Source organism: Haemorhous mexicanus, chromosome 18 (assembly GCF_027477595.1).
Source record: "Haemorhous mexicanus isolate bHaeMex1 chromosome 18, bHaeMex1.pri, whole genome shotgun sequence".
In the NCBI taxonomy this organism is placed as follows: Eukaryota; Metazoa; Chordata; class Aves; order Passeriformes; family Fringillidae; genus Haemorhous; species Haemorhous mexicanus.
In genome coordinates this window covers 15,732,367-15,759,838 of record NC_082358.1, presented here as the reverse complement: position 1 = coordinate 15,759,838, position 27,472 = coordinate 15,732,367, and the positions used below count along the sequence as shown (strand labels likewise).

The window sequence follows — 27,472 nt, the reverse complement described above, 5'->3', positions numbered from 1 at the left end:
CAAAGATAACTTTTGAGGGGGCCTAGGGCATTGCTGAGGTGCAGCACTCACCAAGCTACCAAGGTTTTTGTTATTTAATACAGAACAAATTATCAGAAAATAGGGGAGAAGGAACAGAATCAGTTGAAATTTAAACACAAAAAGGAAACTGTTCTTGTAACCAGTTTAGTCACCTAAATAGTGGCATTTGAAATTCACCTGCCGGTTTGGTTTATTTTCATGTGGTGTGTTCACCCTTCCCAGGAAGTAAATGATACATAAGTATTCTTCACACTGACCTAGAGGGGCCTTTACTTCTGCAGCCGCTATCAGCTTGTCTTACTCTCGTAACTACAAAGGGACAAAGGAAATACAGATCATGCTCTATCACTTCTAGCAGTCTATGGCATCTCAGTTCCAAGTAAACAGTGGGACCAGGTCTTGAGGTTAAACATGAGAAAACAAGCCATGTAAGTTATTTCTGCTAATATAAGTAGAGGAGCTCTTTTAAAAACTAGTATATAGATACAAACTGACTTACGATCAAACTTGGCTTGCTGTCATTATCTTCTTTTGCCACCTACTGTTCACTTTAACCCATCTATTTCTTCTGTTGCACAGGGGTCTATGGTTCTTTTCAAGCTTTAGCCAACTGTTTAACAAAATTAACAGTTGTGAATTCACACTTCATTTGTCTCCATCAAAACATTTAAATCAGGTTTTAAAATATTTTAAAATGCCTGATTTGCTCATTACACTCAAAACAGGGAGCTGGATGCATTGAACAGATGAAGTCATGCTTCTTGTGTGTATATAAGATTTCTTGGGCTGATTATAGTTTTACCTTGTCACATGTAGGTCACTTGGCTGTAAAACTATTAAAATCCCCAGGCTATACTATAGTTCCTATGATGATAAATTACTCTCTTCCGTGGGAGAGTGTGTATTAAGGTTAGCTGTGCACTTACCTTCCTAACAGACTCAATGTGGGTAGAGGAAAACAATTAGCCTATTTGAGAGCAAATATTTTGAGGAAGAAATTACACAAAGAGCCAAGCAACACTTCCTTCATGTAAAGACAGTGTGGTTCATGTCTATGTTTATGTCTAAACAGATCTGTTTAGAATAATGAATGGAAAAAATTTATTTAATGATAATTGCTTTTCAAATTATTTGAATAATTTGATTATATCTTAGAGCAGGTTAAGTCAATGAGAAAATCTGATGGACAGGGAGGGAGTTTGTATCAAAATAATTAAGCAGCCGAGTTCATCATCTTACACTGAGGCTAGTGTTGCATCTATGAAGGGGGAGATAAATTCAATACAAGGCTTGGCAGGGAAGAAGTTTAATCTTTCTGAAGAATGGGAACTTGTGTTTCAAGACCGCACTCAAAGCTAGTTGAGAGAATCCAGTAATGGGACTATGGAATAAGAACCAAGTAAAATTACTCCAGTATAAAAGGTTAAAAGGGAAGAAGATTCCTTCTCTTTCTTCTTGTTTTTTTGCCATGTTTGGCTCTTGCATACAATGCTGAAAAAAATAGATTTTAAATTAATTTTCCTTATATTGTATGATGCTTTTATCTTATGGGCTTGACAAGGACCAGGAAAACCTTTGTAAGATGAACTTGGCACGTGCAGCATCTTTGCCAACTGAGGTAGAGCTTGTTTTCTTTGACATTGGCTGAGCACATACTTCATCCTCACTTTGGCACATCCTCTAGTTATTAAAAGATTCCAGCATTTGGCCAAACTTTTTAACAGAGTCATGGGATGCTTTGGGTTGGAAGGCACCTTAAAGATCACTTTGTAACTGATGTACACTAGACTTTAGGTTTGCCCAGTTCCTGACATTTTAGTGGAAGACAAACAACCTAAAAAGATAATCAGATACTGTTCTCCTCTCAGTTTGTGCTGAGCGACAAATTTAGGTAAGGAAGCCTGTAATCCTGATCATAATCTTCCATATCTTTTGGTCATAACATTATCCAGCACTTTTCTCAAACCTCTTTGAAAGAATGGCACCTTAATGGCAACAAGTGTAATTATATTAATCCTGTGACTAAATAATGAGATCCTAAGCAAATAGAGTAAAGGGTGATTTATGACTGCTGATCTGACTCATGCTATTGGTGCATGAAGGTGACAGAAGGTAGTAGGGAGATGTCTTACCCAGTTAATTTAGTGAGAGGGAAAGCAAATGTGTAATATGATTGTTCTCACACAGCTTAACCTTTCACATGTGATTTAAAACCCCAGGTTGGGAGACTAGTCTCTCTTTGATTCCTACATAGTCAAAAGAGAGAGATAGTCCCTCCATTATCTCTTACAGGAGCTATAGAGAACAGAAGCCTAATCCTACTCCAGTTCCTGCTTCTATATGGTTGAGATTTATTCATTTTTCTATTGAATTTTTATTGAGTCAATATTACGTACTGCAAGAGAAACTGATTTATCAGAACTGTTTCTGCCAGGAAAGCCAGTTAAAATGGAAGAGCCTCTGAACATTTAAAACAAGATTTGTTGATAGACTGTGTGAATCCAAAGGCAAACTGCAATTATATGCTGATGGGTTGTGGACATTTTCCCTGAGTGTTTTACACAAACATATTATTTGTTCATTCAGTAAACCTGAAGCACTTCAAAGCAAGTATTTGCATAAAACACAACACTTTGGCAGAATTCCATCATCATGGGTACAGTTGTCAAGCAGATACATAAACAATAGGCAGCTAATATTTTTATCCTGAAGGGACAGCTCAAGCCCAAAGCAGAATTTTTTAAATGGAACATCCTGATGGTATTAGTGTGTACATACCTATTGGTGGAAACAAAATGACCAGGGTTGTCTGGGAAGTCTGTTTTTGTAGGAGTTGCTTGAAGATTCTACACAAGCAAGTGTTCAAGTACACGCTTCACTTCAAATTACTGCTAGCAGAAGCATTTATCCTTGTTATTGTCGTTTTTCTTTTAGAGTTATAGTGAGTCACAATGTCTGAAACGGTTATGAAGTATGAGTTGAGAGGAGGAGGTAATTCCTACATGAGAGAAAAACTGGTGACCCTTGTATTATACTGCAGGAACATAATGCTTCTTGCTATTTCTTAGGGTAGAAAAACAACATTAGTTAAAGGATGAAGCTAAGTAAACACTGTGAAGCTGCATTCAAGGGTAGTTACTCAAATGCATTCAGTTCAACTGCACTTAGATAGTTTTTCCTTTTTATATTTCATTATACCTTCATGTAAATAGACCTTTGTTTGTGTCAGATCCTGGGAAAAACTTCATATATATAGGCAGTTAAGAAAAAGACTAGTTATTTATTTCCAGCTTGGAGGAAACAATAACGAACCATGTACGTCACAAAGTAGACAAAATCAATTGAAAAACAATAGTGTTACAAACTCTGCCAGGCTGTAACATACTTACAAATAAAGTTATGCATAACCAACAACTTTGTAAATACGAAGGTCTGTTCGCAGAAAATTACAAACAAATGTTTTATTCATGCCACACATAGCTCATTATGGATAAAATCCCTGCATATTTGATTGCAAGATCAAATCCTCCTGTGTCCTTTTTTTGTATGTGTAGGAAAGTGAAGAAAGTAGTTACAGTAGACCATATTTTCCAGCAAAATATAAATCCTCTGAAGGTGAGTGGGCTAATTGTACAAAAGTCTTTTGCTATCTGTGGAAGTGTTTCTATGTAGCTATTTAACAAAGTTTCTTTTCATAGAACCTCTCTTTAAAGGGGGGAGGTTCTTCATTGCAGAGAAATCATATATATTTTGCTTTCGATTCATAATGCTTCCTGCTGCTAAAATGCAAAGGCTCAGGTTGAGTTGAACCAGCAAAAAATCCTCGCCTAATTATGATTTCTCATAATCCATCTCCCTACAAAACCAAATATAAAGACAAAACACACCTTAACTTGCTAAAAAGAAGAGAGAAAGAAAGAAAGGAAGAAAGGAAAAGGGAAGAAAAAAGAATAAGGAGATATGAGGGTATTTCTCTTCTTGAGAACCTCAAGGATAAACTTTTTGGCTGTTTGCTCACTGTGAATGTGATCAACCGAAGTAGTGCATCCAAGAGATTCTGAACATCATTCTTTCCACTCTTTTGCCTCTGTTATGATGCCAGGTTTTCGAAAGGACATTCAGAAAAAGTTGGCCGTGGAAGGCAGAAGGGGAAGGGACAAGATCATAATTCAAGCCTTCAGCCTGGCTGTTTTTCTTGTAGCTACAGTGCAATACCAAAACTGCTTGGCTGCAGACTTCCAGTGTAGTTCTGATCACGCTCACCGCCAACAAAATTCAAGCCAAGAGGTGGAGATGATACAACATGGAGGTGCTCTTAAGGCCCATGGAGTACATATCTCCTCCTCACTTTACCAGGAAAAAAAAATTATATTACTCAGGATAAATGAGGAGCATAACTAACAAATAAAGGCATTTGACTATCAGGGTGTCAAATAAATACAATAAATAAAATTAAGTAGGGCAATAGAAGGAAATGTAAAGGGACAAACCTTTTTTGTTGCCATTTTGTGCTTTTTGAATACAGTCTTAACCTGGTATATATGTTATATCTATGAAATATACATGATCATTATTAAGGAAAGAAGAGGAACATCTGTCAGATGCTGATTAGTTTAGATCGTTTTCTCAAAGCTAGACTGGATAATATTTACCTAGTACAGTATATCATTCATTATTTACAAGAATTTTCTAAAAAATTTTTGAGAAGGAAAACATGGAATTTGGTAGATTAATGATCACAAAAATTCAGTAGTTCATACAAGGAGAATCAAACTGCAGTGAGAGTATTTACCTTTAAATTAGCAGTCCCACACAGCAGCTTCTGCCCTAGAGAAAATTTATATTCTTTTCCACTGTAGCTTGCCTTGGTTATTATAGAGTCAGTTGCCACCTTGATCCCCACTACTTTCTAAGCTCCATCATTTCAACTGGCGGTTCAGTCTCTCGGTGTTTACTCAGTACAGCTTCGAGCAAAAGAACCCATTGACATCAGTGGGAGCTGGGCCTAAATAAGAACAGCAGATTCTGGCCCCTGAATTGTAACTCTTTGTGCAATGCATTTTTCCTACTAGTTGGAGCACACATTTATGTAACTCTTTATGGAAGATTTTTGGTTTTCATTTGTGCAGGAGAACAATGAAAACTGACTAACCTTACCCATAAACCTGTTAGAGCTTTGAGGGCACCTGGGGGGGGAAGCTGTGAAAGTGCTCAGTGCTTTCCATTCGGATGTTACATTATCTCTTGAGTTTAACTGAACTCAGGTAAGACACTGGCTCTTCACATTTATAATTTTCAGAGAGGCATAAATTCAGCAGTGTGCTGGATCAGCTGTCCACTTTTCTTCTAAGCAGTGCATTTACAGCACACACATGCTCTCAGGTGATTATTCTCTTATCAATTATGTTATCTAAAGGTTTTTCCTGATAAATCTAGTTCATATAAATCAGCAGTTCAAATGATGTGTTTTCTGGGTCTCAGGGGGAGACGTATGGCTTGCTTTTGGTTTAGTAACATAGAGAGACTGCGTTTTGAATAATGTAAACGGGAGGCGGGGGATAATTTGTAATGCTATGAGTGCAATTAGTGAGATAAATACAGAGCTAGATTCATTTTCTCTGAAAAGAGGCAGTCTGATTGCTATGCAAAAAGCACTTTTATTTGTGGTACTGGCTGTTCATAATGTGGTTTGCAATGCACAAAGTGCCATTTTGATTTGGAGCTTTAAAGAATTCTGGGATGAATAAAACATGAAATTAATTTCCAGAGAAGAACCTTTGCCAGACTGGATGAGATCTACTGTGCTGAATAGAAAATATAACTTATGACAGGGTTTGTTCCACTCCCAAAGGAAATTCTGTCAATACCAAGAAAGGTTAAAAAGCATTTCAAATAATTTGCAGTACCAGAAGTTCTTCCTGTTCATATGCGGGTTGAGGGTGCATATGTAGGTTGAGGGTAAACATGTATTCATATGTCCTGTCATCCTGCACCAGGTACTAGAACAGAAATATGTAAAACATCAAACTCAATGCTTTGTATTAATAAATTTGAATGATTTGCAGTCAATTTTGACCTAGGGAAAGCTGTTAAGTTGGGAGAATAGGCAAATTTGGATGTTTTAATATATGGAGGTGTTACTGAAATCCTTGAAATATTTGGGATAAATAAGACTCTTTGCCTTTTTAGTGTTAGGGAGTAAGACAGTACTTTATTCTTGGCTAAGAAGTGTGTGTATGTAGCTGACAAAGTTCTGGCCTCCACACAGACCCCAATACAAGACTTTTTTACTTCTCTATATAATTTTAGCAAACAAAGAAATTAATGTTCATTGGTTCTAAGTTGCTTAACTCTCTTCATTAGTTAGTGTTCTGTCCCCTATTTGTTATTGATTTCTCACTCTTCATGCTAATCTGGTCCACATTCTTTAGTCTTTATCTCTTGCTCAGATGATGAAACTCCAGCTTTCCAGGCCTTAATCTCCTTTGTATCTTCATGCCAATGTCCTTGAAGTACCCTACATTAAAAATCCCAGATGCCCAATCTTCAAATCCCTTTGGTTTTGTTTATTGAAGCTTGTCAGGGTTAGTTTTAACAAACTTTAGGTTGGGATGATTTAATGATCCAAATAAAAATGTCTGAGAAGAAACTTAACTGATGTTGGCCAAAAGCGGGTACTGCATGCAACTAATTAAAAATTAACTGGGAAAGTTATATAATTTCCAACAGAGGATCCTAAGTCCCTATGTGAAGTTGTATATTAAATGTTCAAAGTACTTATAAAACCCTGCTGAAATTGGGGAACACTCCACACATCCATGAGAATCCTGGGTGTCTGTTTAGGAATCTCAGTTTATGTGAGTTTGTTTGAAAAGGCTGGAAGACTGGGTGTGAATCTCTGAGTAGCTGTTGCTGAAGTGACTTGCCCTGTCAATAGATGGATTTATAGGGGAACTTTAATCATTCAGTTCTGTCTCACAGCAGAAGTCCAGAAGAACAAATTGAATGTGCATATATAATTTTAGGAAACATATAGTAGTGAATATTATTTGAGTTGCATTATTTTTTACCGAGCTATTAAATTCAGCTGTTGTTTGTTGTGGATTTGCCTTGAATTAATAAAGGAGCAGATTTTTTTTTTTAGGTTGCTAACAAGTAGATTTTGTTCACTTTAATTCATGGTGTCCTTTATACCTGGAGTCTACATGAACACCCCTTGGAAGTGAAAACCAGAAAGCAAACCAGTCTGGAACAAAGTAGGAAAAAATGCCATGGGGGAAATCAATAACCAAAGGAAGAGGAGCAACAGCTATCCTTCTTTTGCCAGATTCTTACACTAAATACACACAAACTCTTACAAATCTAGAGCTGTAAAATTTAATATTCCAATATGCTTTTAGAAAGCACATTAAAGGGTTGTGTACATGTGTTAAATGTAATATGATCTGTAGGAGAAGAAAGAAGGTAATTTTGAACCTCCTTGTCTAGTGAATGGTGCCAGACACCTCACTGAAAATCACAATCCTTCTGGAGGCTGTGATAGGAGGGAGTCTTACTGATGGGGAGTGTGGGAATGTGATCTCAGTTACAGCTTGATTCTTTCGTCTGTAACCTGAGTGATAACAGATACTGAAGGAGGAGATAAAAAGAAGTTTAAAGGAAGGAATGCATGACTGAAGATTTCTTTTTCCAAAATGTGCATAGATTTCATGAATTTCTATTTATTTCTTTGTAAATTATGAATTAAAGGTAGAAAGCTTAGGGGATTCACAGGACCATCCAGCAGAGGGAGAGATAAGCAGAATATTTTGCTAAATGATCTTGAAATTAATAAAATACTCCTACTAAAACAATTTTTGCATCAGTATTTGTTACACTTTTATTGGTATATTTTAGCTGGATGTTTTCTGCAGATCGGTGAATACCAGTGAGATGAAGTATCTTTTAAGCAAATAGAGAAAGACGGTAGAGATTTCTCTGAGAAATGAATATCCATACCCCAGATATTCAGGGTTTTGTTTGCAGTGTAATTAAGCAGAATTTGAGATCTTTCACATGTAAATTAGGTCACTGAGAGCACTGCCAATCTTAATCCTTTTTGTTTACTGGACTTTGCAGGTTTACAGACTACCTTTTAATTGGAAATTCTTAACATTTAAATATTTGTGTCTTTTCAGCATTTCACTTCTATCACATTATATTATAGGATGCAAATCATACCATGGTCAATTTAATTTTGGATTAATGACTGTGCCTTCTTAGACTTCCCTGAGGCAGCATTTAATAGAAGGACAGTTCAAAAAAAACTATCTTACTTAAAATTTCTAGACTCACGAGTATTTTCCTAGTCTATGGGTATTGAATCTCTGTATTTGACCTACTGCACTTGTAATAAATAAATAAAATATATTTGTTTAAGAAAAATTTCAGCTGCCTATCAGAGCAGGCATGAAAAATTTTCACATATTAAGATCTTTTTAAATCACAAAACATGAATATAAACCTATTTGAACCTAGCTCAAGTACTGTAGATCAGATCTTCAGCTGTGGTTACCACATGTATGTGTTGTCTGTGGACTTATTCAGTTTACATCCAGAAGTCTAGAGAGTAGTTTGTGGCTATTGGATTTTTTTTTTTTTTCTGTTTCCAATTCTCACATTTAGTCTCTGTACAGGTGGTATTTCAAAATACAAAAAAAAAAAAAAAAAAAAAAAGAATATGTGCAAACTATGTGTGGGGCAGCTGTGAAAAAATTTGGTTCATTGGTTAAGAACAGATGGTTTGGAATTTTCAGGACAATGTTATGTGGCTCTGGTTGAAACCATAAAAGCCTTCTACTGTTCAAAGGTTACATGTACCATCTTGGGATTCTCATGCTTTCCAAAGACCAGGTTGTTTACACACACAGATTATTACATCAAATCAGCACATGGTGTTGATGCAGCAGTATGGGTGTCACGTTACTTGACATTTCAATAGCACTCTCTCCAGTGGAGAGAGTGTTTGTCATACTGGTAAAAAGATTCAAATATAGTTTATTGGTGTCCATATTAGGGATTGTGCAAGAATGATATTTTAATTAAAGAAAGGTAAATGAAAAGCCCAGCTCTTTAAGCCAAGTACTTAACACTGGTTCAAAAACTAGGTTAACCAAGCATAATAAATACCCTAAAGGCAGGGGAGGAATAAAACCCAAACTCTTTAAGTAACCTTGAGGTGGGTTCATGAAATATTAATTGAATATATACTGACCTAGTAACTCTCTAGTATGTGGTTTCCTAGACAAATAGGGCCAAAAGGTACACTGAGAGACTATCAGAACATTCCCTGAGTTCCAAACCAGGATTAACTGTCCTTTGCAATATGTTTGTTTGGCCTGTACTTAACTACCATCACAATGTCCACTTAGTAACCCATCCCCTTGTTTCATTTTGATTGCTGTTAGAATAGGCCCATCCATTCCCCACACAGATTTAAGAGCTGTTAGCATGTTTCCCTTTGGTTTCCTAAGATTGAAGAAAATTAATTTCAGTCTCTTTTGTAGTAGGTCCTTGTTCTGGTCATTCTTGTTCTCCTCTCCATTCTCTCCATGTTCCTCTTGTGTTTCTTGATATTTTTTTGGATGGAGTAGATATTGCATTCCAGCTGAGGTCTTAGCAGCTCTAAAAAGCCCAGAATAATTATTTTGCCTGTCTTGCAGGTAGTATTAGCCTTTAGGGAAACCAGAAGTATGGTTGCACTTTTTTGCAAAAGTGTGACATTTTAAAGTACGTTGGCTGATTTATGGGGCTCTTTTGTACAATTAATTTGGCCTACATGTCATACATAGCTATCATCCATTTAATTTCCATTGCTGTTCTTAATTATTTCTCCACTTTTCCAAGATTTTTTTTGCTATCCTGTCTGTGATCAGAATATGAAGGTACTTGCTGATGGTTAATTTCCAGCAATGGAAATACCTACTTGTCTGTCTCTGGTGTTTGGCAAGGAAGCAGATCTGGGTTCCACCTGCTCCTCTCCTGGGAGTCCCACATGGGAAATGTGTATGCATGTGTGTGTGTTCTGATAAATAGGATGGAGGATATTAATTTGTTTCTCATGGAAGATGACGATTTTGCAGAGGTGCCATCTGTGTAATATAGCACTGGACCAGTCAAGAGTTGTCCATTTTTGTGAACTCTGTTGTAGGCTGACTGCACTTCTCTGTATCAGACTGATCTGATCTTGTAAGGTGTGTAGTGCTCTTGCCAGCTCACCTTGTATCTGCTCGAGCTAGTGGACCTTATGGCCAGGTAGCCATTTTTCTCTTTTAAATTTGATTGTTTTGTCAGAAGATTAATTCTTAAAAGCTAAAGACTGAAAATTTTATTGTCTTCAGGATGTATCAATACAAATCTTAATACTATTATTTGAAGAATGCCAGAGGGAATAAGAAGAAATGTATGTTTCTATAAACGGAGAATGTGATACTACTACTTTTATGCATAATAAACTGCTAGAGAGAATTTTTATTTAGTTCTGACATTTGAACAAGCCTGTTAAGAACAAGTCACAAGCTATTTTGTTTTCAGCCATTCAAAGCTGCCCAGTTTAGACACATTCCTTGTTTGCTTTGTGGTAGTTGGAAACCACTTTGTTCTACATCTGTATGGTCATCTTGATTAAATTTTAATGTGAAAGCCAGATGCATAAGGCCTGGTGAACTAGAATCAGGGATAAGGTCACCATCTGCTCATTTAGTCAAAGTTCTGTGCTTAGAATTGCTTTTTACATTAAATAACAGGCCCTGAATGGCTCTTACAAAGGGTCAAATGAAAACAGGAAACCAACAGAAGGCACCTGTCTGTTGTACAGAAACTTGTTGCAGAACTTGATGTTTGGGTCTACTAACTTTCCTGAAGTATTCTTGGGAATACCTTTGGCTTTTACTTTGCTTTCAGAATTTTCTCAGCTCATTACATGTCCCTGATCTTCTGTCCTGTACTGTTGCTCAGCCTGACAGTGTTTTCTTGTACTGAAAATGATTGGACTGACTGATTCTTACGGTAATGAGAGATTCTGCACAGATACTTCCGACTCCTGGCTTAATCCTTGTCTTTGGAATGGCTGTACATATTGAATGTAAAACAAATTCTCAAATCCTGTTATTTGTACCATCTGAGTAAGGAAGGAAAGAAATGAGAGCATTGGAGAAAACAAATCACATACTCTGATTTGGTTTTGCCATCTATTTTCTGTTTTGTTTTGGGCTTTAATTAAAATTTCTTTTAAATTTTGAGCTCTCTGAAATCTGGGGAGTGGGCCCAGGAATCTGTGTCACCTTTCAGGAGTATTTTTTCAGGCTTTTTCCTTTTTAAAATCTACTCTCTGATTATAATAGTATTTTGGTTGTATCAAACCAACAGATGTGTAAAATGTTTGTTACTGTGAGTCCGTTTCTTTACTATGTTGCATTACTGCTTGTGCTGTAACCATTTCTTCTGGAACCCAAGCTGAAAAACCGTTTGTTAATACATCTCCAAAGTTTCTTATAACTCCTGCTGTGAGACAGGGTCTCTGTCAGCCTTAATGACTGCAACTGCTATACAGCACAGTGGTCTCTTGTCAAGATTTGGGTGGCACCACAGAAGTGCTACAGGGACCCTTGTTAGAGTATGTTTTACCCCAGGAAAGATTATCCCATTTTTAAGGATGTATCTGTTATGGAGAAATACTTTTCATTTCCTTTTAGGGGCTTGGTTGGAAATTGTCAATGACATATATCCTTCCATTCTCCTGAAGTTTTGTTTTGTTATGGCAAGTCCATGTGGCCCTTTTGGTTATTCAGGTGCTTGCCTGGGAACTGAGGCACAAGAGTATGTGGCACAGCCCTCCATGTCTGATTCCACTGTCCATGCCAGTGCTGCTCCTGCTTTAGAAGATGGGGTAAGGCTGCAGGCATGGGAACGGAGGAATAATTTAATAAGTACTTGGTTTACAAGGACTCATTGCATAAAAGAACATGTAGTCTGTTTCAAGTGGAGATTTTCACAATTTACCAAGCTTTTGTTTCCTTCTTCTAGCTATATATTCATTCAGTATTGCTGCTGCATTTGGTGGCCTGTGCTTTCCAGCTGTGCCATGCAGTATTATTTAACTGTCTGTAAAGCATATTTGTCTATGCAATTCAGTTTTCATCCATATTTTTCTAAGTATTAACGTTTCTTCATAGCATAATCTTGCTCTTTTTAACCCTGTGAATGTGGGCTCATAATTTTCATCACCTATACAAAAATGCTATAATCTGAGGACAAGCCTTCAGAATAGGTAGATACATATTGCCATTTGTGCAGGCAGGGGAACTAAGCATCATGCTTTTAGAGTCACATTTTGGCAGAGCAGAACTGATATCATTAGATTCCCTTGGGATCCCACCTCGGTAATGGGCTGATCAATCAGCACATTGTTGTCATCCATTCCACTTTGAAACAGTTTATTTTCTGCTTTAGATCCAATTATTTTGAACAGAGCTCTATAAAAAGAAAAACAGTTTATATCAATTAGTAGAAGCAAACATATGCTCTGTAGCTGTGCAAAGATCCTATTTAAAATTCTCAAAGTTAAGATGTACATATTTTAAAATCAAACATAACGTCACATATGATTCTGGCAGAAGGGGAGCTGAAATGCAAAAACATTATGAATGCCACAGATGAGGCTGTGTGAAAACCTAGGAAATATTGATATGTCACCTAGTTACTGTGTGAGAAGGTCTGGTAAAGACTTGTGCAGCATGTGCTTTGCAGGACAATTTCTTTGGCACAACAATTGAGTGGCAGCCTGCATGACTTGCTGCCCCTGAGGCCTGACAGGAAAGAGTACAACCAAATTTCTAACCACGTAGGACACAGGCTCTTGCTGACTGACCACCTTGGTCACCAAGCAGCTGAGGTGTCCATCATCTCTCACAGAACAGCTGCCCAGTGGAAGTGATCAACCCCAATGGCCAAACGGCCTGTGCTGCCTTTTACCTGCCTAAGTCATCACAGGTGTGATAGGACCTTTGTTGCATTTTGGGTCACGGATGAGGAAAGAGTAATTGAAAAGAGGGAGCAAGCAAAACTAAATTGACAAGGAAGTACAACAAAAGAGGGAAAAGACAGAAAAGTTTGGTCTTTGCTATTCTAAAAATAAGAGGGCAGCAGTGTGAGTGATGGTAGGACATTACAGGATTGGTTGGGAGTTTCTGAGGACAAGAGAAGCAGGAGATACTGTAAGGGAAGGGAACCTGGGAAAGATGGCAGAGGTACAGAGTTATCTCAAAGTAGGCAACATAAATCTCTTGACCGTGGTATGAGTAGGGAGCCACAAACTGCATGAGAAATTCATGAACAGAATATCACTGCTCAACACCTTGCACTGGACTCATGAAGAAAAACACTTCAGATGTAACAATTGCCTTCCTGATAAGGCAGCCATAAGTGTACATGTTTTTTGAGGCCTTTAACCAAGAAGGAAGGGATTTTAAGAACATAAAATAGTTTTGTTCTTAAGAAGGAAACCAGATGTCAAACATCAGGTAGTGTCATGGACATCTCTTGCACAGTTCACTTCATGGAAGATAGGCTCAGGATGTTTCTGCGGGAATTGGTCATCCGCCTGCGTTGGAACTGGTAAGCACTAGAGGAAAGCTAGGTGTGTCTTGCATTTTTCACTATTTGTAAGACATGTCTGCTCTCTACTAATTAATAATTTGCTACATGAAGGAAGGGCTTTTCTATTGTCAAAATTGTTGTTGTGGAGGAAAGTGCAGCTTTATATCAGAGTAACTGACATGGTTGATACACTGTGACCCTCAGCCTAATCTGAGATGAGGGAAATTTCACGACTGACTACCTTCTCTTAAATCAGAGAAGTTGCATCAGTCTAACAGGTGGTTGAAGAAACTTGGAGTTAGACATTCCTGTGTGATTATGACAGTCTTTAGCTGAGGTCTGGGTTAGTTCATTCAATCATTGTGGAAGCACAGCACCATTTCAACATGCTGTAGTTCTCAGCAGATGGAGATGTATTTCAAGGTGTGTATATGTTTGAATGAGACAAGGCAAACATACAGATAAGTAAAAATAGACTAGGACCCAAAGCGTGTTTGCTTTTTCTCTTAAAAGCTGAAATACTGCTTGACAACTACTGAACATCTTGTCTTCTTTGAAGCATTTGGTTTTTATTCCATGAAGTTAATCTGGTCACATTTCAAAAAATGTTGTTCTGTCTTGATTGTATTCCTTGTTTAATGAATAAATCTCACTTTCAGGGTCTCTGAGTATAGAAGTTAGAGTTATGAACTATAAAGGTGTTGAAATTTTGCAACAATGAATCCAATAAAGAGGATTAGTTATTATTTCTGTACTGTAGAAAAGAAAGACTGATGTTTTTTTCTTACCTGGCACTATGAAATGATAATCTGGCAACGGATATATGACTTTTACTGATTTTCATGAGCCTTGGGAATGTGAATGCATCATGTGGTACATTTTTGCAGTCCTTAAAGACTCAAACATTCACCATTTCTTCCAGTCCTCAGGAAACAAATTCTAAGAAATGTAATAAACCAGAGATGGTGTATTTTTCAACTGAGTTATCTCTACAATAATAGTAATTTGCATGGCTAATGTACCTCTTTTACATGCAAAATATGGATAAACATTTGAAGATTGGATTTTCACTTGGTAAAACAAAAGACTATAAAGAGACTTACTTCTTTTGTGAAGAACTTTAGGGTCTACTAGTGAAAACACTGTGTAAGACCTAGGTATTACTGTCTTTTATTATTTTTTTCAAAAGACTGCCAGGGTGTCTATGAAACCAAATGTGTGGAATGGTGTTCTTATGTTAGAGACTAGTAAAGATTCAAACAAATAACTAAAGTACTTTCTATGGGTTTACTAACTTTTAGACATTTGAATAATATAATCCCTAATGAAAATGTTGATGAACCTCTACTTTATCACAATTTGTAGACTCTATAGAGAGCCTTAAATAGTGGGAGATTTATAATTTTTTAATTAGATTTTGATAATTTGTCTTGGGGTACATGTGTATTCATGAAATCTGAGAGAGCACAGTTAATCAGAAGGATGGTGCTCAGCACTTGTACAGCCTCAATTGTGTGTGCAGCTGCATAAATGTTTGATTGCAGTAACTGGTATTCAGAAATGCTTGTGCTGCTTTTAAGTATGACTATACATATGTGTGGCCAAGTTTTTTGATTATGATAGATTGCACAGTTTTAAAAAATTGGCAAATACATGCATAAAAGTATGATTTTTTAAAAATGGCAAATACATGCATAAAAGTATGATGTTAAGTAAGTTGTATGTACATTCCCCATGACTATGGGTGGATGTAAATAGGGAATGCAAACACCTGATTAGTTGATTGCAGCTGAATGTACAAGTTCTCTGTGAGCTGTTATTGAAAGTATTTGCATAACAGACATGAATACCCAGTGGTAAAATAGTTACTATAATTGGAGCTCCTCAGCTCATTGGCTTATACAAGTTAGGAATACAAGAGAGAACAGTTTTGGGATGTAGTACTTTTCTAAACTACACTTCTTGAATGTATAATTTTATCATTTAGAAGGGCTTTCCATCAGAAGGTTGTTTTGGCACTGAGGTAATGATGTTGTGTACTGTAAAAGGATAAAAACGAATTGTTCTGGAGTTGCTGGGGAAATAGCTCTTTACTTAGCTTGAAAGCAGGGACAATGCAGGCTAGAATGGTGTAAAATTGTAAGGAATCCTATGTAGTATCAATCTATCTTCATGACAACAGATCCAAACTTTGCAATACTTCAGCTGGCATATAAAGAATATGTTATATCAATATGCTAACAAGCTGCTTCAATGTTTTTGTGGATTCCAAAACACTATTGAGGGCATGGAAGCTGTTTAGCTGTATCTAGCTAGAAATGAGAATGAGTGGATATGACTGAAATCCTGTGCAATAAAAAGTTCAGTTTAGATTTGTGTGAAGCTAGATGGCTTTTTAAAAAACAATTTCCATTCTGAAATGGGTGATAATGATGTAACTGAATACATTAGCCAAATCAAATTTTAATTTTAGCATGAATTGCACAGTATTAACAATTTTAGGATTAACTAACAATGGACCATGTGTTCTTCAGATTATGATAGCTATTTAAAAATGAGCAATCCACTCAATGCTAATGTAACAGAGCAATTTTTATCCCTCATGTAACACCCAACAGAAGCCTGTCAGATTTACATCAGATCCTGGTTTTAAAGTTTGCTTTTTTTGTTTTGAAAAACAGTTTTGTATTGCATTATTCTTCCCAGAAACGGCTGTGTAGCTTTGCAGTATTGTAAAGGTTTACTAAAACCTTGACAACCAAGACCCGATCCCATTCCACAAATTTACGCTTGCTAGCCTAATAAGAACATGGTAAATTATTATCCTTTTAATCCCACTGCATTTCCCTGAGGAGCAAGGAAAAGACTTATTTCATTGCTTGGCATGTTAGGATTCTGCAAATCCACTGGTACAGTTTCAGTCCTGGTACTCATATGGAGTGGGAAAGCAAGTCTACAAATTACTCCGGAATTTCAGTTGAGGTAGATAAGAAATTAGGCCATGGTAGTTCAGAAAGTAATGAGAGTAAATGAGGGTGAGAATAAATGTACACAGCCAGCATAGTTGGTCTTTACTGAACTTGGAGACAATCAATTGCATTTTTATTCCTATTTGGATATCCTGAGAGCCAAAAGCGTCCTTACTGTATCCTGACTACATCCACTTTGAATCTACCATGGTGATCTGTTGCTCAGAACTGAGACAGAGATTATCAATTCCTCTGTTCTTGGTAGGTCACAGAGGAGAGGAAAGCTTCCACTAAAAGTCTCTGCTCTGGTAGACTTTCAGCCTAGTAAGTAATGAGTAACATTGCTGTTCCACTTCAGCAGGCTGTCAAATTAAATATGTTTCTGTGATGATGCTTCTGGCATAGCTGGCCTAATGCATATGCAATTCATGTATTCAAGTAAAATAAAAATGAAACAACGTGCACAGTGAGAGTGTGAGCTGGAAAACCTTATGGGATTTCTGTGACTAAGGTAGGTGACTTAGGTGTTGTGCTTCCCTGGAGTAGGAGGAGAGGCCTCTGGTGTTGAAAGTTGTAGCACTAGTACAGCCAGGGTTCCTGAAATCATCGGAAGTCTTCTGCCTACATGCCTATCCCCTTGGCAGTAAGAGGTAGAGTGAGATGAACTGCAATGGCTCCAGCTGTAGGACATATTACAGTCTTTTCACTATTGCAGACATCTCTAGAAATAAATTGCAAAACCTACATTGCAAAGTGAATGGCAAAAGCCTGACTTTGAGATGTACAACGACTTGAGTGAAATCAAAATCTCCACAGGCATCTATGAGTTTTGAACCTATTTTTCACAGGGGCCTTGATGTTTGTTCTAGCTTTTAGCAACTGCTGACCAGAAACAGAGACAGGGCACTTTTACAAGCCATGTAGGAGCTGTTGCAGCTGTCCCTCTGGGAGCTTACAAGGGCTAAAAATATGGGAAAGCTTTTCCTCTATAACGCTATTTTGCCTTGCCTCTCTTAGAGGTTATACTGAGCACCCTTTATTGTTGAAACAAGGGCTAACCCATATCCAATATAGGATCCTAGATTTTTATTTCACAGAGGTAATAACTGCACAACCCCCTCTTCCAACTAGGTAGGTATGAAAAATGTTGAGTGAGACAAACTAGCTTCTGCTTACTGTTCAGCAGTTGAATACTTTGTGTGCTGGAGGGCATGAGGCAGGGAGGGAAATGGCAAACAAGACTGGGAGACCAAGGACATCCACTGCTTGGAGACAAATCTGGTGAAATTGGAGTAACTGAAAAGTGTCCTGTTCAGGAAATAGGCTGTAATATTACATTATCCAGATACAGAGTATAAGGACAGGCAGTCCTCACTGAGAACAGAGGAGGAGATAAAACAGTCTGAATGAGGAAGGACATAATGCTGAAAACAGAATAGCATTCACATGGATGGCGACTAAGAGACACCTTGAACTTGAGGCTAAAGACTGAAATGGTAAAACAAGCACAACAGAAAACAATTTCAGGTCTCCCAGGGCTGGATGAAAAGACAGATCAGGACATATTTATGCAGACGGGGGACTGTACTTGGGCTAGGACATTGATCATATGAAACTGCAATTACTCTGACATTGACTGGAATGAGAATTACAGAGTGATTTAGGAAGCTGGAGCTGTGTGTATTGACAGATTCTTCCTACCCTGCAACTTGACAACCAACAAGATTAGAAGCCACTAGAAAAAAGCTGCAATGACCAAGCAAGGCAGCACATCTGCTGATGCCAGCACTCAGGTCAGAATGACATTAGCTGAAAGTTAGGGTGGAAGGAAACTGATGTTGAGTGTGAGTATGATTCTGATTTCCAGATGTGAGGAAATCCATGCTCTTTTGTATTCTGTGGGCCATCATTTTTGGGTGAATTGAAGTGAATGTCATTATACTGGATAACGTAAAAGGTTAGTTTTCAAGACTACAAGTCCTGACATAGGTTTGAAACAGAATCACTGACCCTAGTGGGGTTTGGTTGTATTTGTCTTAAACTTTTGAGAATATATAGCTGATGCAAATATGATTTCTAACTAGGATCAAGGAAGTAGACAGCAAGTATCTGGCCAAAATTGCAAAGGCCTAGCTTTTGTAAAGGACAAATGAAAGAGGAGATTATGCCTGTTAACTAATAGATTACAAAGTACTGGAAAATGACAGGCCCAAAGCACAATTTAATTCAGTTTGGTTTTATTAGACAAAAGGAAAGAATGTGGGGCTTTTAAAGAAAAATGTAAAGAGACATTGAAAAGAAGTAGATCCTTCTAATGATCAAATATTAGACTGAGGTTAAACAGTCAGGATTTATTGTCACTGAGACATGTTACTGCAGTTATAGTAATCACACCCATCAAAAATGTACCTTCTCCAGGTATCATCTGATATATACTATATATATATGCACATTAGTTTGCAGTAAAAGAGCAAGGGACAATAGCTTTTTGGACCTTTTCATTTTCCTGCTAGTCATGTTGTTTCTGATACATGTGAGTTGTGATGTGACACCTGTCTAAGCTATTATCTTACTAAAAGCAATTAACTCATGATTTGGTGTGTTCAGCCAAATAGCCTTGCATTTGCTTTGATATTTTTGTGACTGTATGAGGGTAAACCCAGCAAGTTGACACTGAAGAAATGAACCTTTAAAGCTGTATCAGCTGGCTACAATACAAATATAAACTAAACTAATAAATATCATATCATATAATAATTTTCCTCCTATAGTGAAGGTGTAGGAAGAAAGTTTACAAAAAATGTAAAAAGTGTTTAAAGGAACTTACTAAAAAGCAAACTGTGGGAATAAATACTGGCCATGGGACAAAAATCTTCACCCTTTCTCTTGCTCAAATAGTGCAGTAATGTTTAAAAGTAACACTTTTTCATGTGTATATGACAGAACACTATAAAGCAAACACATTTTAACGCAAAGTCTGTCATTTCTCTCTTTGGATTGTTATGAGACAGGATGGTAGAAGCTTAATGGAGAAATAATGCTAACCTCTTCCATGTTGTTTTCCTTCATGCCATGGCAGTGTGCTTCCATCCAAGTGACATGCACTGCAGTACCTGGTACTAACATACATTTTCTAGCCACTAAGAGACTAAAGGCTGCTTTTAATTTATATATTACATCTGAAAGAGAAGTTGCTGCTCTCCTTAGGCATAGACTATGATAGTTACCAAAATTTTAGTGCAATTTTTTTTAAGCCAATGGAATCAGTGAAGACCAGCTGCATCCACAACTAGCTGAAACTGGACTAGCTTTTGTAGATGCACAAGAATTTTTCATTGAAAGGCAATCTCTGTCCTCCAACCTGTAGGTGAGGTAAATTTGCTCCACAATGTTCCAGGCTGTTTTAATGTGACTTTTCAGCTTCTTGGCTTGAAATAAAGTTAGCCAGCTTGCTTAGATCTCACAGAGAGTATGCCTACATTTATTTACAAAATGTCTTCTTGCCACAGTGTGATCCAACATAAAGCTATTGAACTTGGAGTGTTCTGTCTGCAGAGCTTCAGTGTGAGCCTAGAGTACACTTATAACCTCCAAGGGACTGGACTATATCTGCCTGAGGATGGAGGATTGCATGATGTGGAAGTAGTTAATGCCAGCCTGCCAAATAACAGCTTGAGGAGGAGTTCTTCCTGGGTAGAAAGAGTTAAGACTGACAAGACGGTGATAAATACTTTTTCTGTGGGATGCAGATGACAGCAGTTAAGTGGTTCAGAGGGACCACTGAAACCAGCACACATACCTATTGAAAGGCAAATGACAAATATGCAAAGAAAGCCCTATTCCAACAGCCCTTACATAATTTTTCCTGCAGAAGTCTTTTAAAAGCCACAAGACATAATTTACAGGAAGACCCATGCCCTTTCTTTCATTGACATAACATTGTGGACTAACTTGTGGTGTGTATTTACAGTGATGTAATGAATATTTGATGTAAAAAAATTCTCTCATGGGAGCTTCTGTGAGCTGTTTGCTAGGAATGTTCATCATGACTTTTGAAGTATTAACTCTTTGAATGGGCAAATTATATTACTCCACTTATTCTGCCAGATTCTTGGTAAAAATCTGCTAATTTCATTTGGATTGAGATTAATGGGGCAGCATCACACAAACCCCAACTGGATCTGTCTAATAAATTTAGAACTTTCATACTTCCAGGATAAATATGATTTTGAAATGTGGTTAGCATTAATACATTTTAAGAACCACACCAAATTCACTATATTTTTCAGCAGTCTGGCCTGGATAATCCCTCTGTAGAGTACTTCTAGAACTTCAGCAAAAGAAGGAAATAAGCTGTTTCAAAAGCTTTTTTTTTTTTTTGGTGTATATGCATTTTGCAGGCCAGAGAGTAAGAGTTTACACAGCCACACAATTCCTACAATTTCCTTTAGGAAAGCAATTTTTTTTCCTACAGAATGCTACGGGTTGTAAGGGATCCAGTTCCAACACTCCTCCTGCCATGAGCAGGGACACCTTCTGCTAGCCCAAGTTGCACCAAAACCCATCCAATCTGGCCTTGGACACTTCTGGTCTCTGGGCACCCACAGCCTGCCTGGGCAGCTCAGGAGTGATGCTGTCAGTGTGGGGCCAAGCCTGAGGCTGGAAGGATTTACAGAACATACCCAGGATGTGCTCTAGGGATAATGGGGGGATCTAGGAAGGTGCAAGGGGGGGAAGATGGACACAGCACAAAGGGGCAGTGGCAGGGAACAGTGCTGAGAAGCTGCCTGCTCTGAGTCACAGCACTGGCACTGGAATATGCAGCGTTTCACTGTGGAGGAGCCTAGGGGGAAGGTGATCTCTTCTGCTTTTTCAGATTCTTTCTAATGTACAAGCTTCTGAGCATATTTGCACAAATAACACTAAAGTACTAGTAATATTAACATACACCTGCTAACTGACAGATATAAATTTACTGCTCTTCTTGAAATATAGTGCTTAAAAATAATACCAAACCAAAAGCTCTGGGAGCTGTGCGTCTCCAAGATTTTTTCTTTCTTTTAGACACTTAAGAAATGGTAAAGATAGTCACAGAAACAAGAAAAACAGCTCAGCTGTATTCCCTCTGCTATCTGCAATGTGATTTTTTTCACTGAGGTCAAGCAGGCTGTTTTCTGCATGTCCTTCCCTGTCTCCTAAACGCAGTTGTGTGTCTTTTTGGAGCTTTCTTATTTCTTCAGAGGGAATCACTGCCATCTCCTGGTCAAGCAACAGAGAATAATGGAATCCTTCCACCCACTCATGAGCTGTACCATTGTCCCACTCTGTGGAAGCAGGGATTTTCAGTGGGGATCCCTATGGGTTTGGTGCAGGCCATTCCATGACTATTATACCAGTTATTTATCTGACCATTGAGAGAAAAAGGGAACACTTAATTCATTGTGGCTTGGCTGTCTGGTCCAACAGGTCCTGACTACTCAAATATGTATGTTTGTTCCATCATTGGTGTAATACGTAAATGGAGATAAATCCATTATTTGTGTTATAAAAGCAGAACAATTTAAGGGCTATTTCCTTAGACAATGCCTTAGACTTCTTTAACAATACCCTGATGGATCAACAACACTCCTTTTTGTTACAGATCCACATAAATTCGGTCTGTACTTTCAGTTTTGCTTCCTGAAGTGACCGTAATCAGCACAGGTCAAGAGCAGAAAAATCTGTTGGAGCGAACGGCTAAAGGTGCAGCTGGATGCCATCAGTCCTATTAAGTAGTCATACAGTGCCAATAAATGTCTTATGCTTTCCTTGCTATTTAAGAAATAGAAATATCCCTGTGACTGCATATGAAGAGACAAAACCATTTCCTTTAATTTATTAGGAACAATTGTTTATTGTTGAACCATAAATGACCTTTATGTCTCTCCTAAAAATCTAAGCTTAAGTATGATAGCATTTGCTGTGATCTTTCTTCATCAGAAAATTCTATTTAAGTCAGCTTAAATATTTACCCAAATATTGGTTTGGAATGAGCATTTCCGAATTATTATCTTCTAATAACTTGCCTTCCTTGTGATTGCTGAGTTCATAGCCAGAAGTAGATTAAAAAACCCACTTGAGTATAGCCACTTCGGAGTGAACCTGCCAGCTACTGCTATATAAAGGTTGCACTTCGAAATGTCAGTATGCATTGTACCTTGTGGGTCTGAAAAAAGACTAATGGGTAAGGGAGTAAAGATGGGAAATACCAGTACAGTATTTTGAGACTTTGATTTGTGTATTAAAGAACAAAAATGTTCTTAAAGAATGAGACCAGGGGTTTGCAGCCATTTAACATTTAGATTCATTGTGTTTGTTCACATCCTTTCTGTGCTCTAATTCCACAGCTTTCTCAGTCGACTGCATGGAAGAAAAAATTTGGCCAGAAGCTGACACCACTTCTCAACAAGATTAGGAGCAACCTTTAATCTCATTTTTTGTTATTCCTGGTTCCTATTCATATATACAATGAAGGACAACAGTTTTGTATTACCCACCATGTAGTCTGTGGGATGCTCAGGATAAAGGATTTTGTGCATAATGGTTTTCATCTTTTTACTTCTTAAATAGTAGAGCTTATTTTACGGCATTCTTTCTCATACTCACTAGGCTTCCGCTCATCCCATTAACTGTTTCTAGTAAACAAATTATCTGAGCATTTTGTTATGCCCCAAAAATGCATATGTTTGTATCATATGTATTAGCCAAATGTTCCAAAAACCCCAATGCAGCAGAACAGATAATTGTAAAAGGCTTCTCACCAGGAGATTATTCAGAAGAAATCAAACCTGACCCTGGTAAGTTTTGAGGCTTCTTAATTATCTTTAGTAGGCATACAAGATGAATTCAGATTAAGACTTTGACCTGTCTTTGATATAAAGACCAACAACAGCAGACAGCAAAGTAGGAATGGTGGCAGATTTAATTATGGATTTTACCCACATTTAGCAGGCCAGCAGGGCATTAAATCATGCTGTAGGGCTTACTGCAGGACTGAAGCTGTACACAGGGTGATCTGAATACAGGGAACCAAAATCTCCTTCCCCTTATACTGACTATACTTCTACTGCTTTCAATGGAGATGCATTATAAAAAAATTAGCCTTAAGTTTCGTAGTTCCTGTTGATGAGATTCATCTGCAGGATTAGCTAATGATCTTTTAGTGGTGATTTTAATTTTAATATCAAGTGATGATTCCTCCTGTGAAGAAGCTGGCTTAAATGCCAGGGGAAAAAAATGCATCCTGACATAGTTTTGTGAAGCAATAATTTTTAGGTGTTTTAAGTTAGGAAATGAAACAAAGAATGTCTCAGTCTTCCCTTTGGCTGTCCCATGCTCTCCACTGTTTTGTGGAAAAGAGGAAAAAAAAATCAGGTGATTAAAATCCTTTTCAATCTGCTCTTTCAGAGACTCTTATCTTCCTCAGTTTTTTTCATTACAAGAGCTGATGAACTGTAGGAGATTGGTCAGAGAGAAAATTGTGCACATAGCCTTACCATCTGCCTTTTAGTTAATCTTCCAAAATGCACTCCATCTGAGTGCTAACTGTAGTGAGTGTAATGGAATATAAGGTTAAATTGAGAAACAAATCCTGTCTACAGGCCAGTCAATAACTGAATAGTTAGACAATTCCAAACCCCTGCCACTTTAATGTAATTGAAGTGTATGGAAAAGACATCCTTTTTCAGCAACTACCAGAAGCAGCTTCCATTACAGGTGATAGCACTCTGAATATGTTTAGGCCATACTGGTGTAAAAAGGGGAAAGGAGTGGGAATGGACAGTCGTCCTGTCTTTAAAATCTGTCTTGAGGGGTTTTGTTTTAAAGAGATTACAGTTTACTGTGTGTATTGGTTTTGGGACACACATGAAAGCGCTTAATACGTTTGAAGATTTTTATGGTCTGTCTAAAACTAGTGAGATTTAACACTTTTGAGGGTAGTTATGAGGAGTCTCTCTAGCAGTTCATCACCTGTGTCCTGTCCAGATGAACAACAGAGTAATATTTCCAGAGTCATATTATGCAAAACATCATGGGAAGGACATAACAAGCAAAAATATATGAACAGTGAAATTAATTTTTAATAATCACCCTTAATAGTGTTCATTCAGTTGTACCGATCAAAGATTTCTTTCTGAGAACAATTTCCTGTAGGCTGTATTTGCTTATTACTCATTTGCTTATTACTCATTATTATATTAATAAGTGGGAAAATTCATTAGGAGAGAGCCTAGGAATGACTTCCTGCATTTCCTCTGGCTTTCAGAGGCAAGAAGCAATTTTGCCTGTTTGAGTGTCATTCAACTGCAGCAAAGGACAGCACCGGGAGAACCAGCTCAGGGCAATGCACCCAACTAATCTGTGTCGCCACTACAGGGGCTGATGGATCTTTACATAAAAAAGCTGAGTTCTATTTGTATCTCTTTTGAAAAGCTCGTTATTTTATGGGTGTGTATAGCTGGATGGGTTTTGAAATGTCCTGCTGACAAAAACATCCAAATTATCCCAGTGGAGCTAACTGAATATTTACTTCTTTTCTCCCTTTAGGGGATCCAACTACATCAGACAGCATTGCAAAGCTGGGCTACTGTTCTCAATGTCCTTTCGGCTATAGATATAGGCAGCATAATTGTAAAGTGATAGTGGAGATTTCTTTGCTTGATAGGGATTTTTTAGTTTTAATTCTGCCCCTTCCGTTTTTTAGAATCTGACAATGGAAATTTCAGATTCACGTCTAACAGGGAAGAGGGCACATCTAATTATTTGGAAGAGGGCACTCTGTCCATTTATGAGTTTCCTTAAACATGAATTCAGAAGTAGATTTTTGACTGTGATAAACACTTATACAGCTTTAATGGTTACCTAGTATTTGGTTATTCTGGGAGGAGAAATGCCTTGCATTGACTGTCTGCTGATCACGAGCAACCTTCTGAAAGACTGGCTTAGCCCAGCAGAAGCAGTTTCCATCTGAGGAAAAGATGACTCTTATTCTGTCCTCTTCTATCATGACATGGTAATTTACCTTCTCTGTGTTTAATTTCTCCACATGCAAAGAGGGATAAAGCTGTTTATCAGCCAGTAAAATGCACAGCTGAGGTAGTTTCTATGGATTGTTAATGCACAGGTATGCTAAAATTGTAGCTTTAATTACATTACTAATTGCAAATAGGGAAGTTTCCTAGAGCCTTTATCAAATAGAGACATAGTAAATGGGACTGTGGTTTTGTAAGCCATGGCAACTTGTCATAAAATCTTTTCTCCTGCCTGATTTTATGTCTGAAAAAGGCTGTTGAAACCAGCAGGTGTTTTACTTACTGCTGCTTACACAGATATTTCCATGAGATTTAATGTATTTCACAAATTTATGAGTATTCATGAATAAAACTTCACTACTACTATGTGGTTTCCTATGGGTTTTCTTCATCACTTTGAGACCAGACTCGGATGAGTCTGATCTCAGCTATTAAGGCAAATTCTAAACAGTATTCTCAACAATTTTTAATGGTTATAAAAAAACCAAACTAAAGGAAACTCACTTGATGAAGGGAGAAATCCAGAGCTTCTCATCAAGAACCTTTCTGGGGTACACACAGAGAGAAAAGGAGGCAAAATTGCTAAATTTGAAGTACAGGCTGTTCATAGGTCAGACAATGCCTACATTGCCATGATATGAAGTTATTTCTGTGCTGCAAGAAACCCTTCTTGTATGGCACATACAGGAAAGACATACAATATGGACATATTGCTTGTGTGCAGATTCTGAAGGTGGTTCAAAAGTGTTTCATGCCTAAACCAATAATAATTCTTGTAGTGTTTAAGACTCAGAAGCACCATGGAATTAATAAGGTATTCAGCTATGGTTTCTTTTCTGTTCCTAACAATTCTAATTTCTTTTAGGCTGTCACAAAATGCTGAACTAAAGATTCCAGGGAATGGTCCATGGAAACTCTGAAAGATTTTCCAAAGTTTGGGTTTCAAATTTAAAACCTGATTTTGTACCTCCAGTGCCTAATGATTTATTTTGTGTGATCCATACTCTGCAGTTGCTGAGAGTTCATTTTGTTGCCATTAAATAATTTCATACACTCATTACTGCAACATTATTTTGCAGCTTTTTTCAATTGCCTTTGGATTTTGTTATCCTGAATGACATTTTATAATTTTTTTTCTCTCACCACATCATTTATCCCATTTATCAGATCATTGCTGAGCAAGTCCTGGCAGATCCCAAGAGAGATGTGAGCAGTGTGGTGCTGATCACACCCATCCAGAGTGAAAACTACTTTGTCTCCTGTCACTCAAGAATTTCAGTGCAATTTTATTGCAGTCATTTCAGTTAGAATTGCATCTTGTTCTCATTTCCCATCCATACAGAGGTGAAATACCTCCCGACTTCATAGTTTTAAACTACTGCTTAAAAAGGTGAAAACTTCTGTTGTGTTTGCATTATATGCTCAAAGCTGTTGGTTGTTGCTGGTTTGCAATCAGCTCCATAACACTGATTCCACTGAATTTATTGAAACTTCACCCAAGCAGGCAGAAGAAATAAGGCTCAAGGTTTGTCATTTCTTGCAGCAAGACACACCATGTGTTGTACCACCTCTAAAATTGCTTATTATTTCCAAAAACTATAATGAACTCCGTGAAAAATAAAACAGAACTGATGGCCACATTAACTTTCATGCGATAATTTGCAGATAAATTCCATCAAAAACCCCAGTATTCAAGCACCTCTAATAATATGAATTTCATCTTTGCACATTAAAACTGTGATAAAGCCATACTAATTATTTTTAATTATGTCAAGA

At 37.5% G+C, this 27,472-nt stretch overlaps 1 long non-coding RNA gene across 6 annotated transcripts in view; it reads left to right on the top strand.

Moving 5' to 3' along the window:
- Positions 1 to 26,060, top strand: part of LOC132335815 (uncharacterized) — a 48,216-nt gene extending 22,156 nt beyond the window's left edge. For 3 of the 6 annotated variants that reach the window (XR_009488738.1, XR_009488734.1, XR_009488735.1), the window contains exon 4: positions 23,012 to 26,060. This is a non-coding gene — a long non-coding RNA (uncharacterized LOC132335815). Of the gene's footprint in view, positions 1 to 22,266; positions 22,368 to 23,011 lie in introns of all 6 variants that reach the window. The other 3 variants (XR_009488737.1, XR_009488736.1, XR_009488739.1) reach the window with 2 other exon arrangements.
- The last annotated feature ends 1,412 nt before the right edge of the window (positions 26,061 to 27,472 follow it).